At 46.4% G+C, this 5,400-nt stretch overlaps 1 long non-coding RNA gene across 1 annotated transcript; it reads right to left on the reverse strand.

The window, feature by feature from the left end:
- Positions 1 to 872: 872 nt before the first annotated feature.
- On the reverse strand, positions 873 to 3,711 carry LOC138850430 (uncharacterized). Its single transcript, XR_011390174.1, has 2 exons — positions 3,649 to 3,711; positions 873 to 1,265 (listed from the first exon to the last, which is right to left on the reverse strand). It is a non-coding gene; the product is annotated as an uncharacterized lncRNA (long non-coding RNA).
- Positions 3,712 to 5,400: the final 1,689 nt, after the last annotated feature.

The following is a 5,400-nucleotide window of genomic DNA, read 5'->3' on the forward strand; positions in this document are numbered from 1 at the left end:
TCGAGGAAGGGTTCATTCCAGGCCCCTCTGGAGCTTCCCGTAGTTTGCAGACAATCCTTGGTGCTCCTTGCCTTGCACAAGCGTCATTCTGATCTCTGCCTTCATCCTCGCATGGCGTTTTTCCCATGTGCATGACTGTCTATGAATTTCTCCTTTTTTGGGGGGACACTAGTCACATTTGATTAGATCCCAGCCAAATGACCTGTTTTATACAAACACCTTATCTCCAGATAAGAACACATTTGGAGATCCCGGGGGCAGTGGAGGGGAGGACTAGGATTCCAACATATCTTTTTTTGGGAGACACAAATTAATATTTAACATCCCAGGTCTAGCACTGTGGTGTAGTTGGTGAAGCCAGTGCTACCGCACCAACATCCCATGTGGATACCTGTTTGAGTCCCAGCTGCTCCACTTCCAATCTAGCTCTCTGCTTATGGCCTGGGAAAGCAATAGAAGATGGCCCAAGTCCTTGGGCCCCTGCATCTGTGTGGGGGACCTGGAAAAACTCCCGGTTCCTGGCTTCAGCTGTTGCAGCCATTTGGGGAGTGAACCAGTAGATAGAAGACTTTTCTTTCTGTCTTTCCCTCTCTCTGTCTGTAACTCTACCTTTCAAATAAATAAATAAATATTAAAAAATTGAACAACCTTTCTCTTACTCCTCACCAACCTGCAGGGGTTTGTAGGAGCTGGGGTTTAGTGCAATTTCCATGGCAGGGGTCACAGGTCACAACTGCACTCAGAAATAGCTCATGCCCAGGCAGGAACATAAAGAACAAGCGGGCCAGGGACTCAGAAAACTTGAGGGAGGCTTCCCATGTCCTCTGTCACTGACTGCAGGCATGTCAAAGACAACATTTTAGAAAATGCGCTTGAAAGTGTATCTCAACATTTTATTCTGATTGTGTTGCAAGGGACAAGGTTTCTGGTGAGTCATTCAAAGATTCATGTTTGGTGGCCAGCTCCACGGCTCACTAGGCTAATTCTCCGCCTTGTGGCGCCGGCACACTGGGTTCTAGTCCCGGTCGGGGCGCTGGATTCTGTCCCGGTTGCCCCTCCTCCAGGCCAGCTCTCTGCTATGGCCCGGGAGTGCAGTGGAGGATGGCCCAAGTGCTTGGGCCCTGCACCCCATGGGAGACCAGGATAGGCACCTGGCTCCTGCCATCGGATCAGCGCGGTGCGCCAGCCGCGGTGGCCATTGGAGGGTGAACCAACGGCAAAGGAAGACCTTTCTCTCTGTCTCTCTCTCTCACTGTCCACTCTGCCTGTCAAAAAAAAGAAAAGAAAAAAAAAATTCATGTTTGGTTAGGAATAGGGAATGGTTAGCTTATTATTAGCCCAAGACACAAAACAAAAAGATTGTATCACATAACAACTGACTAAACACTAAGACAACTGACTGACAGCCACCAGTTAAGTGGGCGGGTGATCTGCTTCCCAAATCTTATAAACTTGATCAGAAAATTCATTAATTGTTTCCACTGAGAATAGTCCTTTCTCCCCAGAAATGCATTTTTAAAAAGGATCTATTCTACTTATTTGAAAAGCAGCGAGAGAGAGAAAGAGAGAGACAGAGACAGACTCACAGACAGAGACAGAGAGAGATGTTCCATTAACTGGTTCACTCCCCAAATGGCCACAACAGCTGGGGCTGGGCCAGGCTGAACACTGGGATTCCATCCAAATTTCCTAAGTGGATGACTAAGGCCTGGGTTTCCTGAGTGCATCAGCAAGGAACTTGATCTGCAGGGGAGGAGCTGGGACTTGAACAGGCGCTGATATGGAATGCCAAACTTTAGATTAATTTTTTTAGATTAAAAGTTTTTAGATTTTTTTAGATTAAAAGTTTCCAATCGATTTGCCCCTGGCTGACATCTGGGCTGCATTTTAAGGATCTCACGTACCAGTGGCACCCATTCCATGGGACCTGCTCCACCTTCACCACTGCAGGATCTGCTCTCGCCCAACCCATCCTCACACTCCAAGAGATAAGAACTATTAATTTCCCTTTAAAAAATTCAGACTGCTCCTCTAGACACCACGTGGCCCCACCTCTCCTGTCTCAGTGCATCTGCTCTTGGTTCGCTGCTTCTCTCCACGTTGACTTCCTTTCTGCTTTTCAGATCTGCCAAGCTCTTTTCTGTTCCCATGCCTTCGCACTTGCTGGTCCCCCTCCCTGGAGTGCGCCTCTGCAGCTCAGTTCAATGGCACCTAATCTCATAAGGATTCCCTGACAAATTTCTCTCCAGCAGTTCATCTTATTTCCAGCACTTAGCACCACCCACCTTTATCTTGTCACTAACATGTGTCTTTTTCTTTTGTCTGCCTTCCCTACCACGTTGTCCTATGTATGTGGGTGAGAAATCTTTCTATGTTGTTCATTATGGTAGCCAAATGTTTGGTACATATGGGTACAGTAGATCCTCAATCAATGGTTGAATTCTAGTGTGGAGAAAGTGGCTCAGAGTAGTTGAATAAGTTGCATGAGATCACACAGCTTTAAGAAGTGCAAAGGAGAAAAATTTGTTTGACTCACTCCAAAGACCTTATGTTTTTCATGATTCCTCTTCATCTTCTTTTTCCTTTTGGTTTTAAAGATGTATTTATTCATGTGGAGTTACAGAGAGAGCAGGAGAGACAGAGAGAGAGTGAGATCTTCCTTTAGCTGGGTAACTCCTCAAATGGACACAATGGCTGGAGCTGGGCTGATCTGAAGCCAAGAGCCAAGAGCTTCTTCTGAGTACCTCACATGGGTTCAGGGGCCCAAGTTCTTGGAGGCATCCTCCACTGCTTTCCCAGGAGCATTAGCAGGGAGCTTGTGTGGGAGTGGAGCAGCTGGGACTTGAAGCAGAGCCTATATGGGATACTGGTGTTGTAGATGGTGGCCATACCCACTACACCACAGTGCCAGCCCCAGTCTTATTTATTTCTTAATCCTGGGGATGCTCTACCCTTCACTGTTGTTAGGTGTCCTCATTGTGTGGGCCTGGCTACAGAAGAGCTAATTTCCCTCAAGTCTTCTCTTGATCTAAAGGACACCAATCCCTTCTGACGCGGGGGGTTTCTTGGACAGTTAGTTCTTGGGTGCTCAACTTGCTCTGACTGGTAGCCCCACCTTCCAAAGCACAAGATGCTCATTGGACAGCCCCAGAGCATCTCTTCCTCCCCACAGTAGACCAGTTAATGCCCCATTCTAGAAATAAGCAGTCGGTAAACACCTCCTCCAGGCCAGGTTGATTTCAGGACCTGCGGTGCTGCCCCTGTTTTCTGTCACTACACTGTTCCATTCTGTTTCCTTTTCAGTTTTTCTAAACACAATTAAATTTTTAACCCTTTCTATCTTTCCTCTCATTAGCCCCTCTCCTGCTGGGTCTCCAGCCTGGGCCCTATTCACATCTGTCTGTCCCTGTCCCTGGAGTAAGCAGACAAAAAAGCAATCCCAAAACAGCGTAAGCTTTAACACAAAGAAACCCCAGATAATGTGGTGACTTGCACTCTGCACAGCACCTGAGGCTCAAATCCAAATAAACTTTGAGGCAAACGCTTTCATGTATGAAATTGCCATATAAGTTGATTGGCATGATATAAACATAAACTGTATGGCAAAATCTCCCCAACCTTCCTCTGCAAAACCGAAATCAAGCATACCTAGGGGGCAGGTTGGATTCGCCTGGTCTTGCCTTGTCTCAGATGTTAGTCCAGGACAATTCTAAAATTAACCACACCCGCTCCTGGTGCTAAAATGCAGCCAGGGTAGCAACAGCAGAAGGGCCCAGCTACTTTTAGAAACCATCCCTTTGGGGCTTAGTGTCAAGCAACAGAAACAGGTGATGGAAACTGGGCCCAGAAAGAGGAGCCGGCTCAGGTTCAGAAGCTGGAATCAGAATGCCAGATCTAGGGACATGGACTGCAAATCCAGGCTGATTTGTGTGGTCATGGTCAGGCAAGGAGAAATGATTCAGGACCCAGCCAGACCTGCACATAGCTCTGCTCTTGCTGTCGTGCTGAGTGAGAGGCAGGCAGGGATCCTCACTGGGCCCTCGCTGTGTGAGAGCTGCTTTGCATCTGGTGTCTCAAGGAGACTCATTGGTAGGCACCAGTGTTCTGCTCTACTGTTAACCAAATGGAAACTCAGAGATATTCAGCAGTTCAGCCAGAAATGGCAACACAAGGCCTCAGACCTTGGTCTGTTTAACATAAAGCCTAGCACTTCCCTCTCTGCTGCTTCCAGGAATAGAAAGAAGCAAATTTGCCCGGAATGTGTGAGACTGGAACACCAAGTTATCTCATCAATACTTCTCAGCCTGGGTCATAGCCTGAGTACCCTGGGAGGCTTGAAAATAAATACCAGTGCTTAGGCATCAGCACCCTGAGGTTCTGAATTAATTGTTCTGGGGTGGCCAAAGAATAGATATTTTAATATCTTCCCAGAGATTCTACTATGTGGCTTGCATCAAGAATCATGCTCCATGCTGTGTTGTTGACCAACTCCCATGGATAAGAGTGGCCGTAGATGTTGATGTCCGCTTCATCTGGGTTCCACTCCAGGCACAGGCAAGACACCTGGCCAGTGCTGGCACAATACCACAGAAGCTTCTCTGGTTTGAAGGTGGTCTTCTGAAATTTTCAAGTCAGCTAAAGACTCCAAACAGCAATTGCACAAAAAGAGAGCAGAGGCCAGGAGCCAAAAGATGTTAAGAGTCTGTAAAACAGAAATTTACTTAGAAAGGAAAGAAAAAATCAGCACCATCTATCATTCTGATAGTATCACTGTGACCGTTTCTCCAACCTGCTACTGAAAATTGTAATAGAAGGAGAAGACCCCCTAAAAGGGACTGGTAGGGCTTCGCCAAGGCAAGTTTACCTCTTATGGCACTCAGGGATGCCCACCCTGAAAACTTAGTTCACAGCTTCCCTGCCCTTTAGCACTTAAGCCAGCGTATTTGATGACCTTTGGTCACTGTTCATTTTGTGTGTCATTGCATGAGATCCTGCCCTCTCTGAACCCTATCGGAGGGCAGGGGCTGTGCCATGTAGGAGGTAGAAACTGACACACGAAAAGCCTCTGATTATCCTGGTTGTTATCTTTTTAGATACTCTTGACTGAGTATTAGCATCACTTGGGGAACTCCCAAACCCTGAGCATGTGGTGTCATTAGTTTGGGTTGTAATACAAACATTGTGACTTTCCAAAGTGACTTAGATGATTCTAATGTATACCCAAGGTTGAGAATGAAAACTTGGAGAACAAGACTGTGTGAAAAAAGTAACAATAGTAGGTTGGGGAGGGGAATAAATGGGAAGCTTTGATTTAATTTAGCTAATTTATATTCTATATCAACACTGACTATTTTTTTTAAATATCAGTCCTTTAAATATATATCCAAGTGCAAGTGCAAC

This window comes from Oryctolagus cuniculus, chromosome 1, assembly GCF_964237555.1.
Source record: "Oryctolagus cuniculus chromosome 1, mOryCun1.1, whole genome shotgun sequence".
Classification (NCBI taxonomy): Eukaryota; Metazoa; Chordata; class Mammalia; order Lagomorpha; family Leporidae; genus Oryctolagus; species Oryctolagus cuniculus.